General features: G+C 43.1%; 1 protein-coding gene across 3 annotated transcripts in view; it reads right to left on the reverse strand.

Moving 5' to 3' along the window:
• The window catches only part of LOC146186562 (uncharacterized), a 51,877-nt gene that overhangs the window by 21,142 nt on the left and 15,102 nt on the right, over positions 1-15,633 (reverse strand). Inside the window, exon 1 of one of the 3 annotated variants that reach the window (XM_084607269.1) lies at positions 4,169-4,321. The exons of the other annotated variants lie outside the window; for them this stretch is intronic. The gene's annotated coding sequence lies outside the window, so the exon portion shown is untranslated. Of the gene's footprint in view, positions 1-4,168; positions 4,322-15,633 lie in introns of those variants that run through there. 3 annotated transcript variants of the gene reach the window in all.

A 15,633-nucleotide genomic window follows, 5' to 3' on the forward strand; every position in this document is an offset into this window, starting at 1 on the left:
CGCCAGCTTCGGCCGCGTTACACCAGCCAACTTCTGAATCTCATTTAGCGATCTGACTTCACTTCAGATTCCATGACGTACCATTTCTTTCTTGATTTCGAGTATATGGCATAACTGACTTTTATTTGTTCCCTGACCCGTTTTGATTTCTTCGTCTCCCTTAACAATGCATTTATCTCTTTCCTTCCCATGGCAGGCTGCACTCTCCTGAACTTTTTTGCGTTAGAGTTCGAGCCTCTATTCCATGGACCCGGCAAAATGCACCTGTAGTACACCCTTTTTTGTTTGGGGACACTAGAGAAGTTCTATTCACGACAGAGCAAAATTAAATCAGGGAGAAAGAAAAGACGAATCACACCCAGGCCTGGACAAAATTTATCAGTACTACGAAATTAGTATCGATCATTATCTTATTTATTTGCACTTCCATCTTTTTACCACTCTTGAAAGCGATAAATGCCTGGAAACTAAAAAAAAAAAATGATTTGGTAATCATAAACGATTAAACGAAACAAAGTGTTCAGCTTCAAAAAGTGCACTTTTTATTACTTAAACAAATAATTATCACCTGACGGAACATGCATGAACAGTGGAAAATTGCTTTTCTTATAACCTTGTTAGTTGTGGTGAATGTTCAATATTTAAAGAAGAAATATTAGAGCGTTACACTAGCTGTAATTAATGGCCTTTTCTATGTTGTGAAATTGCTCCCTTGCTTCAGTCACTTGAGCTTGCATGAACAATTTGAAATGCAATCATCCCAGTCAGAACTCAGTGCGAGTGAAGGTTTCCTTATAAACAGGAATATAAAAGGTAACACTGTTTCCAAAGCGAGCCGCAATGTCAAGCCAACGTTGTATGAATTCCGTTGCAATCTTGACTGTGCTTCTCGAAGAAGGCCGACGACCGGGAAAGTTCGTGCTTGGAATGCTTAAATACGAGAGACGGCTCTCGCTCCCAAGTATTAGAACTGTAAGTTGCTGTCCACTTTGCAACATCACCGTTTCCGTACTAGAATGCATGCATATTTATTAGGCACACATTCTCGAAAAGCGCAGCATGAAAATATTTTAATCTAGCCCCATTTTCATCTTCAGTGGATGCGCTTAAAACCAACCGTTTAGATTCCCTGGAAGAAACATAAAAGCAGCAAACGCGAAGGACTTGGTAATGCAGCCCATAAAAAGATGCTTCCCAAATTTAAAATATTTAGCAGTGCTGTTGCAAAATAAGTGCATCATATGCACACCTACAGTTGAGTAGCATGCGTGGCTTAAGGTAAAAGCTTCAAAGAAGTTCTCGCTCGAATTATCGCCTGCAAGAACAAACCATTGCATTTTATTTTGTAATCCATTTACAAGCATACGAGTTTTTGTGGCCCCGTAAAGTAAAATCTAGCCACCGTGTGGTGTTAGACTGAACCCGGTGGGGTGCTCTTCAAACCTGCGTTGCCCTCTTGGACGATAAACGCTTACTCCAAGGTGCACCTATAAATTAACTCTCAGTGTAACAGTTCTCCCGTCTTGATAAGCAAATGATAGGGTGTCTGTTATGTTAAGAGTATGTTACGAACAATATTTAATGCTTCTTTCCTTGGTTTCCTAGACCAAACGTTGTATCCCTGCTTTCTTTAACAGTCTTGAGAGCTATTAGAAGAAAACACAGTGAAAAACATTTCCTATCCCTAATATTTCGGGCCTAAAGAAGCAGCTTTGCCTCGTCTCTAGGGTCAGAAGGGTGGCGTAAAAGTCCTGGACTATAGGAATCCGCCTGACGTCTTTTGATTTTTGTCAATAAGGCTTTCAATCACTCAGTATAATAGCTTAAGTATTTCATTTCAATGCACTCAACTCCTCCTAGACTGAGTCACTCCACCTAAGCTTAACTGATTACTTCATAATTATCTGTGACAATCGCATTTTTTTCCTGCTTTTAAGTGGGTTTTTGTCCCGGTTTAAAACATCCAGAAGTATTATCAACTTTTGTCCAGAACTAAAATTAAATGGGCATTTCTTTTGCAAACTGGTTGTTCCCAGTGATATCAGAACGACCTGCACATGCATATAAGGAAGAAACACGACGTAGGTTTTGGTGAATAGTTTGCTATGGTGAAGCCTATAGGTTTCGAGAAACGAAACGAACAGCTTGCGTAACGTATGCACTGCCACAGTCTTGATTTTGAGGGCACCGTTCCTGTAAAAACCCGCCAACAGGCTCTAAACAGCTTCATACATGACTGAGACTGCGTGCTTTGAACTACTGATTTCATTCGCGGACCACAGTACATTCTACATAAGAATGTGGCTTATCTGGGACAGTAATAATCTCATTCATGAACAAGCATCTACGTAATTGAATGTAATTAAATGGCACTCCCACCTCCTCAAATATCCAACACAGCTGCAGAAAGAGACGTGAAAGAAATATAATCAGTTTCTCCATATGTCAATAACATCCGTAAGCTGTTATTAAAGACCAAATTTTCGAGCAAACTAAATTTACGCTTCTGAAAACGTATTAATGCTACAAACAGGCCCTACAGTTCTAATGAAAGGAATAATACTAATTATTTTGACCAAAGACTGGCCGCTGTGCAAATGGTAATATACATTTGGACCATAACATGGAATCGGACGTTTAACATCTGAAAACCGATCCTGAGAAGGACCGTTTCTAAGCTTTCAGTTTAGATCAAAACAACAATCCAATATACTCAATTTGCTCTTCGTGAAAGAGAGGGATAACCGGTAAATCAATGAATTATCTTTTTCTGTCGCAGTGTTTACGCTTTCATTGGTTTAGAAGACGCTTACTTGCGGTTTATCCGCACTCGGAAGCAAACAGCATCGTCAGTTCACTTTATACCCCCCTTTTGAGTCTCTCGTATGTCTCCTTCGATGACTGTCGTTCGTCTTCACGCAAGCACATACGGTTTTCACAACCGGAGATCACATTTATCTACAATTACGTCGACACGTTTATGTGCTCTGGTCTAGGCAAAGTAAAGGTAACTGCACCGTTAATAGCAAAGAGTGGCACGAAAACGTATAATAGTGGTACTTAGGTGTCGCAGAGAAAGAAAAATAATCTTTGTACAAACCTACTCCTGCCAGCAGCTAAATATATATTAGCTATAGCGAGATCAGCGTAGCACAGTATGCGCCTACAAACTCTTTAGATTGCGTAACTATGCAAATACTCACTTTTTTTTTCCTCTCAGCCTTATGAATGAGACAGTGGTAACGTGTTTAAGAACTGTCTGTTTACAAACTCTCCAGCCAGAATTTGACAGTGCGTCTGCTTAAATGCTCCACATTCAAAACTAAGCCTTGAAACGTATTCAGTACCCGCAATGATCAGCTTGTTCTGCGGCACAACTTCATCCCTCAATGCAAATCGTTAACACGTGCCTCTCGTCCTCTAAGCGCGAGAGACAGGCTACGAACGTCGTCACGCAGAACACAAGGACTTACACAAACCGGACGCTAAACTATCGACGCACAAAACGATCCCAGAGCTCGCTAACGCACGCCGCACTCTTCATCGGTGGCATCACTCTTCCACAACTGGCGAGACGGAAAGGAGCTGGAGGCGTGTTCGTGTTATAAGCACCATGATACTTGCGTCAAAATTTTCCTGCACGTTATGGATGCAAGAGCTTTCTTCTAGCTTCCTCGTAAAACCCAGCACGAGGCTAGTGCTATTGACACTTACGTTTATATGTACTGAAACGAGCAAATCGCTTCTAATTCTTTGACAGCACTGATGCCATTTATAAACACGGATGTCGCCTACATTCATGCCGTATCCTGTACCCCTGCCTACCCCAGGTTCGGCCGGAAGGGAGTAGTCTTAAGGACAAAGGCAGTACCTTGTGCTAAAATGGTCCGCGAGCCATTTTGGACATCCAATAGGATGCCCATCAACCAATACTCATTATTGTGTCCAGCCTATAAACACACCGCAAACGACCTACACAAGAAAGGGCGCACGAAATCCTGGAAAACATGGTCAACTTGCTCAGATTACGGTTGACATCTCTCTAACCATGCGTCACTCGCCACTGAAAGAAATGGACGCTCTCGTAGTCAAAGAAGCAAGCAGAACACAAGAACCCGCTTTTCAATGTCATCCCGGTCGCGCACGTCCCATTGCCACGTGCACTCACCTGTTGGTGCGAAATTAATCCTCTGCTTGCTGCTCTCGACACTGTGTGCATTAACAGTGACACTCGGCGCACGGTCCACTCAAGCTCAGCTCCAGCGTGTGCCCTCTGGCACGGAGCGTTAAAAAATCGCGCGTCAGTCGAACCGTGAGCGACTCTGTAGGTTTCCCCCAGCAGGGTTGCGAAATGTTGTCTAGCGATTGCTGTTCGGGGGAGCTTCTGCGAAGCTCCTCCTCAGCCGGAAAGAAAGGGCGAAAACCAAGCAAGCTCCCAAGGGGCAGATTAACTCGCAAAACACGCGCCGTGCGGTCGCTTTCCCAGTGGCGTAACGCCACGGGCGACGTCGACGGCGTAGACGCTGCCAGGGCGGACCTTCAGCGTCGTTTTTTTCCTCCCTCGAGGGAGACTACTCATCTCTTTCTGTGCCACGGCCGTGCAGCTTTCACTTGTTTACTCCCTTCTTTCTTTCTTTCTTTTCTTTTTTCCTCTCTTCCCTCTCTTAAAGTAGCTTTGCTGGAGCATGCGCCCTTCGTCGTTCGGAGCCAACCTCTCGCGTAGCAGCCGGTACTTGGTGCAGTTGACGTCATGAGTTGCGCTTACCGGATTCTTGCACGCGCGATACAGTGCAGTCAGACTATCAGCGAACGCAGTTAAACGCGGGCCACTCGCCAGTCATTGGGGGTCATGATTTTGGACGCTCGCCTTGAAACGTAACGGGGCGTCCCCACCTGACCAGGCGCCACGGGCTATCTGTGTAGACTAATGCTCAGCTCAGTCGTAGACTTTCTCAATATTACCTAAGGAGAAAACTGGAGGAACTGCACCTCACCAACCATGTAGAGGCGCAGAAATGTTCGGAAGATGAGGTTTCGTTTTTGGCTGGGCTATTGTTTGGAAAGTCGCAACAATACGACACACAATAAGATCAACCTCGAAGTAATGCCATGAAAACTTTTATACCAGCTCGACACCAAAGTCTTCACGTAAGTGAACTTTATCGCAAAAGTGAAAAGCGCATACATTAATTAATTTATTCGGCCCGCAGAGAGCGCAGCGCCACATCTACCAATTCGGAGGCAAAATTTAGGTTTTCGGCCACACATTAGCCAAGCCAAATACTAACCCCATATTTCCGCCATTCCCTTTTCATAAAGCTCTCTATTACCCCCATCATCATCGTCATCATCAGTCGGACTGCAGCACGATGGCATCTCCCATATAACTGTAGTTAACCTGTCCTGTGCTAGCTTGCATCTACTTGACCTCTGCGAACATAACTTCATACACACCTAAGGAGAAGGAGGAGAAAACATTACTAAGCGTCAAGAATGTCCTGGGCCAGGGTCACAAAGGTCAACTGATCTTTCAGCTGGTCAGAGGCTAACCAAGCCCGCCACGTTGGGGGAGGAGGGTGTAGAAAGTAAGGGGATTGAATTGCGACAGGGCATGAAAACATGCAATAAGTTTGCATAGTGTTCAGAACAATTTGGGCACGCGGGGAAATGTCTGATTCGGTATAGAAACGATCTGGCAGGAGTAACGAGTGTATTTAGTTGTATGCGTCTAAAAATGCGTATTCATCCGCACACCTAATGTTCTGCCGTCCCCTGCTAGGCTTTCCTCCCCTTGGAATCCAATTTATTACCCTTAGCGACCACCGGTTATCATCTCTTCACTCTACATGACCTGCCCATGCCCATTTCTTCTTCTTGATTTCCTCTAGAATGCCATTAACTTGAGTTATTTCTCTCAGCCACTCTGCACGCTTCCTATCCTTGACGTTGTTAAGCGCTGTATAGGAACCCGCATAAACAATAGTGTCACATTTCCCTCTAGATGATATTGAAAACGGGATGGGTGCAGTAACTTGCATCCCGGCTTACACGTACTATAGTGTTCCCCGTACTATCTTCAGTCCGACAGTGACTCTTTCTCGATTCCTCTCTCCTGTCCTCTTCTGTTCTTTTTTCTTTTCTTTTCTAGCTCACGGTGGCGTCTTTGCATTTGTTTCGATTTTTTTTTTTATCTGCTGCGTGTTGCCCTCATCGTATTGTTCAACTTCCCTTTCTAGCCATGCCCGTGTCTTACCCTCATTGCTGTCTCGCTTCTCCTTTCATTAAAAGGAAACCGGCGAATCCGCGAAGACTCAGATCGGTGATCTTTCGAAGCGTAAAGTACAGCACTTCCCACGCAGTACAATCGGTAGCACATAACAGCGGCCTTCCTAGTGCACAGAAGGATGTGGGCTAATTGTTCTTTTCCAGGAAACTCCATGAAAGCCGCAAGGTGACAAGCATGAAACAAAGAAGAGGGCACGCGACCTCTTGTTAGAAATCAACGCTCATTTCTTTCTTAACAAGCGAGCCGCCGGTCACGTTCTCCCTGTAATACTTTTGCAAGCAGCCCATCTGTCCTTGAATTTCCTCATTCCGCCCGGAAGCTTCGCCAAAACCGTTAGTCTGTTTAGAACGTTGCAAGCGAACGACGGCCGCAGACACACGTGTTAAGCCCCTGACAACCCCCTCATGCCTATAGGTATGCATTAAGAACCGAACTCGTGTTTCGGAGAATTCAACGTCAGAAGAACCGGCTGCGCGGCGTCTAAACACGCGACAGATAAAAATCGATGCATTACACTGCGTTGCACACGACACTATAAGAATAGTTTCTTTTCGTTTGCATAACACGCACGTGATGTTTTGAACTGCCTTCTAGGGTTTTGGGACCTTCGAAGGAAAAAAAAATTAAAAAATCTCATGGTGCCAGTCTGGTCGCTTCAGGTTTGTAATGCCGGTGCTTCTAGCTCGGCTTGGTCGAACTAGAGCTCTTCAGGATTCATTTATTTCTCTCATGAACAGCCTCAACTGGAGCTTACGCTAGTGTATCTTACGTGGTAAATCATAGGAATATATTTGCTCTTAAATGTCTTGTTGACACCAGCTTGTACAATTTGTTGCAGCCAGCCGGCTGGCCGCCGCCATAATGATTTGCCTGTGCTGCATAAAACTATTTTTTGCTGGAGCGTTAGGGTTGAAAACGTGTCTTCAGCTGCAAAAATTTCAATCAGCCAACGTGACAAAGTAGATCTTCATGTACCAACGAATAAATGATGGAATACTTTATGAAACGTTAGCTTCGGCAGCGACTCAGAACGCATGAGTGCTCTTGCATTATTCAACGCTATTATTTAATTTTATTTTCCTACCACGCGAATAACTGATTCACGCAGTACGTCAGCGCCCGCATCGCCAGTAGCGTTGGTGATGCGGGCATAATACAAACGCATAATACAAACAGCATAATACAAACGCAATCAGTACTAGAGCAAAGCGAGCGCAAAAGGCAGGCTAAATTATACAAGGACCTGTTGGGATGCATGGTTGGTTGCCGGCTTGTTATGTATGCTAAAACGCAGAACAAGCAACCGCAAACGCGAAAAGTGCCTCATCGACAAAGTTCGCAGGCTCATTTCGACTTGTTTTTCCGACCACTTAACCAGGTCAACACGGCGTCCAGTCTAATCATTTAGAATAACTGAACGCCGTCCGTTAGTTTCTCTGTGTACAACGTGCTCTAGAATGGCCGAAAATGTAGATCCGGCAGTGACGATGATTTTGATTGATATCCCCTAAGAGGAGTGATATAACAGGCCACTTGAACAGAAGCAATTCAACTGTGCGCATGTGGAATCGCTTCGCACAAAAGGGAAAAAGAGACAGCGGAAATTCACTGAGACACGTTGGGGCGGAATGTGTTGATACCTTGTTGAATAAATTCCTACTCCATCCAGTGGCATCAGCAACTAAGAAAGCTTCTCCGTGGTAGTCACTGGCGCACCTGGTAAACTGCTGGTTTTCAACAGTCACCCCTCATTTAAGGAGCGTGAAATTGTTGCTGCACGCGATGACACAGCATGACTTGCAGTTGCTCGAAACGCCAACAAATTCCAAAGCGAAGTGACTCAACATGAGGGTATAGAAAACGGCACAATTACTCTAAAGTTTTGCAGGAAAATTGCAACGTTGCGGGTTTTAGTCATTCAGTTCTATTCAATACTTTATTTCCAACGATAAGTTGGGAATCATCAAGCGAAAAACCTGCCGTTGGCAGCTTGAGGGGGCCGTAATAACTGCGTAGTTCCCCTAAAATTGCAAAATATTAATTCGCTTTGAATAGCGCCATATATTGATAAGTCTGCAAGGTGTGTTTATTTCTTCAGTCGAGAAAGATCTCTGGAAGTATCCTGTGATGCAGGATGTCCTACAGGCAATTCTAAATACGGCCAGAGCCTTAATTCGTACGCTATCTGACAAAATAGCGAGCTAATATAACCGACTGAAGTCTAAGTAATAATTATCTCTCGGTTATCATAAGTCGAGCACTGTATATTTGTTCTAGTAAGCACGGCCAGATTTTCGCTTAGAAAATGCTGAGAAGTTGAAATTTAGGTGTGAGAATCACGTGGCCTTTCCTCGACTCCTCGAGCAAGGATGATACAATTTTGACCGCCACTTATTTACTCTGTGGTCTGACTCTAGAGCGCCACCTAGCGTGTCGTAACACCATTCGTCAGAAACGTTATTATCAAGTACCTTTAATTCCACTTACCGTTGTCCACGGACCGTTGTCAAGATAGAATAGAATAGAGAGATTTTAAATAATCGAATGCTTTTGTATGCAAACAGCTTTTCAGGATGTTCATTTTGACGTTTCGCTAACCTTCATTTTGACGTAACATCTTATCACCAATCAAAGGCAACAAGAGAGAAGGAACAGACATGAAACCTTTTCATTTTCATCATTATCAGCTTTTCGCGCTTTGGAATTCGGACACAAAGCCGCACCTCTTGGGATACCACAAGGGGAAAAAATAAACCACGCACAAAACACGGAATACTGCACCAACTCAATCATTAACCCCCTCCCTTAGCCAAAGAGAATTAACGGATACGGTGCATTCTTTTCTGAAATAAATAAATAGTTTGTCTATTTATCCCTTCGTTCAGTTACAAATCCCTCGAAGCATATTATGTATACCTCACTACGAAATAAACAGGCGTCCATTGCTTTATTACTACTAATCAATCTTAGTGTCATCCAGCAGGCGGAAGCCTTCTCCACCTGTACGGTAAGGTCGCCCGTCCGAGCAATTCATATTAGGTTTTTTTTTTTTTGCTTATTTATTTATTTGTTTTATTTTTTTTAAATCACTATAATCAACGCTGCTCCACTTGAGGCACCGAATTCCTCAAAAGCATTTTCTATGCAATACAAATTTCCCTACACAATTAGATCAATCTTGCCTGCAGTATTCGTGTCATGCAGATTACGTCCTACGTGTGCCTGTATTTGTGAACACGACAGACACGGCTAGAAAACAACAAATCTCGAGACCCTTTCATATCTGCGAATGCAGCGCAGCAGTTTGATTGGTGATGAAATATATTTCTTGTCCTCGTTTATCCTCGTTTATAATCGTCCGGAAACCCCATCGCTTGTTGGCGCTGACAGCCTTATATAGCCGCACAAAGATGATTGATTATCGACATCATTCTTTATTCCATTTCGACATTAAGCACAGGAAAGAAAAAGAAAATAAGGCAACGCACCCTTGCACAGGCTCAAGATTGTCGTCTGGCGATTACAGCGTGACTTTTTGTCGCTATTGCAAGGTGCGTTCCAGAAATTAAACTGCCTGAAATTGGTGGCGGCGTAATTGCCGAATTCTTAAACTCCTTCCACGCCGGCGTCTCTCCGTTTTCTCTGCATTCATTTCCGTCTGTTTCTTCTTCTTCTTCTTCTGGCTTGGCTCTTTATTTGGTTCGCTTTGGCTTGGCATAGACCTGCTGGGGTGTTCAGCCACGCCAAGCCATGCTACAACTACAACCGATTTACACTAAAACTTATAGCGAGATCGCAATCTCCGTGAAAACCGAAAATTCGATTTATTTATTTATTTATTTATTTATTTATTTATTTATTTATTTATTTATTTATTTATTTATTTATTTATTTATTTATTTATTTATTTATTTATTTATTTATTTACCAAATACTGCAGGCCATAACTGGGCCCTAGAAGGAGGGGCGAAAAGAATACAATGTGTGAAATATGAATTCATCAAAATGACCATACTAAACATAAGCGACAAGCAAATTACAATAAGACATGTTCAGCACTAACAAGAAAATATACATCAATCTGAAACAAGACTATAGTTAAAACGCCAGCAATTTATCAATAGATTCAATGGACATTATCACATCAGAAGGCAACTTGTTTCATTCTTCAGTAGCACGAGGGAAAAAAGAATACTTAAATGCATTAATTTTTGCTTGATAAGGAGTTAAGGATTGTGCATGATAACATCTAGTTGGACGTGTTGTAAGGGGCGTAAGGTAAGGTTCAGGGCTCATAGCAAATTTGTTGTTTTTTAACAAAAATAGAAATTTCAGTCTCTGAATTCTTCGTATTTGCAGTTGTGGGATATAATTTTCATTCATTAAAATGGAGGTAGAGTCAGATGTGCGGTACTTTGAAAACATGAAGCGTACGGCTTTCTGCTGGATAGTCTCCAATACCACGATATTTTTCTTGGTGTAAGGGTCCCAGACTGTGCGATCATACTCTAGTTTGGGTCTGATGAGGCTGTAGTATGCTAACTGCTTTACCCTGGAAGGAACATTTTTAAGTTTGTGGCGAAGAAGGCCAAGTTTTCTGTAGGAGGATTAGCATGTATTGGCAATGTGACTGTTCCAACTTAGATTGTTAATTATGGTAACACCAAGGTATTTATATTCTTTAATTTCTACAAGAGGATGCGATGGGAGGGTGTATGGAAATGGATATACTAGTTTTTTGTCGGTAATTTTCATAAAAACAGATATTTCGGCATTAAGCTGCATATCCCAATTACTGCACCATGTGTGAATTTTTTGGAGGCTAGAGTTGAGGAGAATTTGGTCTTTAGGGCTCTTTATTTCGCTGAACAAAATTGCAATTTTCGGTAGAGCTTGATCTGGACCGGTTCGGATATAATAGTAGCAATATTATTTCTATATATGAGAAATAACAACGGCCTTAGTACACTTCTTTATGGAACGCCTGAAGTAACTGCATGGTAATGAATTTGAATGATAGACATCAATGTTAACAAACTGTATACGGTTTGTGAGATATGACGAAACCCACGTGATTACAAGTTCAGGAAGAGCGATTAGTTCAAGTTTATATATTAGTTTTGCATGTGGTACAACATCAAAAGCTTTATGACAATCTAAAAAAATGGCATCGACCTGCCCTGAGCGGTTAAGGACTGTTGCAAAGCTGTGGAGAACCGATGTTAGTTGGGTCACAGTGTATGAATCTTTCCTAAAATCATGTTGAAAAGAAGAGAGTACACAATTGCCATCAAGAAATATGTTTATATAATTAGCTAAAATATGCTCTGCCAATTTACAACATGTGGAAGTGAGTGAAATGGGACGATAGTTAAAAGCAAATGCCATGTCACCCTTTTTAGGAACAGGCACAACGCAAGCTGCCCTCCAGTCGGGAGGTAGCCTTCCTGTGGCAAACGAGGGGCGAAATATTAATGCGAGAAATTTAGAAATAATTTCTGCATAACGACGCAAAACGTTGTTGGGAATTTTATCCGGACCAGGACAGGATTTAGTTTTAAGATTTAACAACAGTGAATTTAATCCTGGCAAAGATACAATGTCTGGATCAAGAAAACAAAATGCATCACTGCGCAATCTGCATAAATTTGGAATTGAAAATAAACTATAGAAGTGCCTATTAAAGTGTTCAGCGATATTAGTTTTGTTAACAAGAATTGCACGCTCATGCATAATACGATTAATAGGCTTTTTTTTTTTTATTTTCAGCTAGGTAATTCCCGAACTTTTGAGGGCAGTCATGAATAAAGCCTGGTAGTGTGTGCTCAAAGTAGTGCCATTTTGCATTCTGAATTTCTTCAGTAAGGTTCAATTTGAGAGTTTGAAATATAGGTAAGCTGGCTCCTTTCTGTTTAAACCGTTTAACTTTCCTCGTAACATGCACTATGTTTCGATTGATAGAAGGATTCGTTTTACGTATTTTATGTATGTATGTTTTATGTATAGACGGGTAGTGAGATGAACTGCAGGCCAAAAGTACTTTGTCCTTAAAACCATGTATTCGTGTCTGCGCAATGTCGACCACACGTGAAGCCTTCAGTGCGCAATTCTACGAATCGGCAGCCCCATCTGTGGGCGCCGTGACCATACTGTGCACGCACGGCCACACAGTGGGACATGGGCTGCACAACAAAGTGCTCAGCTTTTCCAGTTATGTGTGAGCCGATCTGCACAGAAGAAATGGTACACGCATGATTTGAGGCAGAAATCCGAATTCGGGTAGATTCTGATTACTTGCATAGCAATAGTCATTTGTAAACAAAGACCACCGTTTTTGTGTAAGTTTCCTCAAAGCTTCACAAGAACTAGAAAAAGCTTGCCACAGTCCTTTCACCAATTCTGCGTATGATTCAAAGAATAGCTGATGCATGAGATATGCTAAACCACGCCTGTGAGCCGTTTAAGAGCTGCTGTGGTCTTTATATTGATTTCGTTACATAGGGCGTAGTTGTGCTAATCTTGGTTAGTACACATCACTGAAAAGAAATTGCAGACTACAGGGACTGTATGAGACTCTTGCACAGTTCACGCGGAGAGTGAGAACGCTCGCGCTTCAGACAGTTGTGAACATTTGCAAGGCCGACGAGAATTTGGCACCTGACGGCAGTGAGCCTTTCGCCGAACATCACATCTTCGTACATTACTTGAACGCAAGCGCCTTATCATTGTTCCCTTTTGAACTTATTTAGAACAGCCAACATTCTTTTTTTTTTTTCATTTAATACCCCTTTTAATTTTCATTTTTACATATTTCTTTATGCCCTGAGTCAATAAACAACAATATTTAAAAAAAAATTTGCATAGCGCTTGCGCTCTACATTTTTCTCTACGGTGCACACGAAACTTCAAGAATGCGTTCTAACATGCCTGCCCCGCACGTGAACACAGCAGTCTGTGCGTCGAAAATTACAACTATGACAATGGGCAGGGAGGCCATTTTGCTGAGGTTTATCGGAGAGGTGGCATGGGCGCCTTGCAAAATACAACAGGCGTATTTTCGTTATTCGCTTCGTGTGCAGTGACCGCTATTAGTCTTTTTTTTTTCTTCAATGTCTGTAAGAAAACATCTGTCAACAGAGAAACACAGTTGATTTCAATCTCTCGAGAATGCATTAAATTCTGCTTCTACTTCCGGGCTAACAGGTATTTGTTTTTGAAATTTCTATTTTGGGACGAAAAAAAGAACTGGTTTCCTAAGTCTGGAATGAAGTACTTTTCAAGAAACCGGCGTACGCTTTCTAATTGCGCCAGACATCGCGATCACCCTCGGGGCATCACAAAAGAGGTACTACATCGATTCTCGTTTCTTCGGGACCAGTGCGACCCATCGTCGCGAAGGGTTATAATTGCGCTCCAGGAGGATTCCAGGCCAATTAAGGGGGCGTCTCTTCCGCATGGCCGGTACGCGGACAACACCACCTAGACTAGGCGGCGTTGGCACGGGATGGTGCACGGTTTGCGGTTTAGTGCGTGCACTGCACCGGACGCCGCGCGCACCAGCCCTGATGTTGATTTCTTTTAGCGAACACGAATAAGGTGGCCCTTTGTCGTCGATTTCGCGCGTGAATGCATTGTCCTCATTTCCGTGGCCGTACCCACGAATCCATTTCTCTCGCACTGCGCTGAAAACCACCCAAATTTTCTTTTCTTTTTTATTCATTGCTATTTTTATTATTATCATTCCTTCACCCTGAATGTTATACGCTCGGGGATTCAAAACGCAATTCTACTCCCCCCCTTCCCTCCAGGGTCGCCGCAGCTGCCTAAGTGCAACAGACCGGTTCGGGAAACTGTGCCGCGTGCCGACTCTCGGCTAGCGTACAGTGTATAGGTGAGCATTGTTCTTCTGCTTTGTTGTTTTGCTGCGCGGCGTACGAAACCGCCTTTTGGCACTGCAACTCATTGCGGTGCCTCCCAGCTTCTCCCCTCCCAATCCCGTCGTCTTTGATCTCCTGCCAAAGCCGCACCACCCATTTCTTTTTATACGACGTTTTCGAGCAAAACTTCCGAATATCGTCTCAAAAGGCGTTCCTTTATTCGAGCCGTGAATCTTGGTGTAAAAGGAGGCTCACGTCCGGTGCCACGCAGCGGGGAGCATGGCACAAATCTGCGTCGCGTATTCTTGATTCTTCCTTTTCCTTCTGTCTGCTATTTTAATATTTTTCTCATTCGTATTCTTCTATGAGCCTACAAGCAGTCGTCGTGGCGCGTGACAGCGGCAAGAATATACCAACAAGGCGACCCCGAACTCGCAGCCAGGTCACTATGAACGTATGCCAGGAAAGAAGCGAAAGAAAAGACGGTGCAGGTGGAAACAACATTGGCACTCGACTCTTATTCAGCGCCGCGCCTTTTCTTGAATCTGCCCTCGAGCTTGTTGCATGCGTAGGCGTGTACACGCGCTTATGAATCGTCCGTAAAAGTGTGCAGCAGCAGGATTTCGGGACCTATTCTCGCATGCTCGCTTGCCAGGATACCCAGTCAAGACTTCATTCGATGACTCCGTGGGAAAGGCCCTCGGTTATATTAAACTGAGTCATTCACTTTTCGCGTTGTGAAGTGTGAAGAAAAATGCCTTATGGTCATGAACTCTCGTAAAGTCGCGTTTCTGGCAGTCACTGAAATCCCGCATGCGGTACGTGCCAAACACACCGATGACCAATCAGCGGGGAAAACTCGCCCCGCTTTCCTTATCTACGTTTGTTTTCGTTACCGTTTCGTTCCTGTTAGAAGGAGGTGCACACATGGTTTATGACGTCGTTATGAATTCAGATGACCAGATAAAGGTTGCTTTCTAGGCAGTCAAAATTACACAGCTTCCACTAAAACTGAATCACGTTTATTTCTCCGGTAAGATTTCTCATTAAAGAAAGAATTGTACGACCCTCCTTACCATAAATAGATGTTTTTCGAGCGCGGAAAACAAATGCTTTAGCAGTCAGGTTAATGCATTTATAGGCGGGTCAGGTTATTTTTATTTTATTAAAGGATGGGACCTGCATACAAGGAATGGGATTACACGCAAGATTCGGGAAAACTTGCTGCCTTTGCCTTTTCCATACTTAGGTTTTGTCGGTGCCCTTTCACTTTCACCCAAACATAAACATTAAAATACCTACGCTGACGCACTCACACACGCCCCCTACGTTAATATTTATCCCACTCTCGCAAAGGTATAGTTTTCGCGTGTATTATTTAAGTGGATGTACAGCCGATAGGCTTGATAGAGTCACTGGCACCTTTTCATGTACTTATCAAAATCTATAATGTCTAGAGCTACTGTCACT

This window comes from Amblyomma maculatum, chromosome 6 (genome assembly GCF_055883805.1).
Source record: "Amblyomma maculatum isolate TAMU_Amacu chromosome 6, ASM5588380v1, whole genome shotgun sequence".
NCBI classification, from domain to species: Eukaryota; Metazoa; Arthropoda; class Arachnida; order Ixodida; family Ixodidae; genus Amblyomma; species Amblyomma maculatum.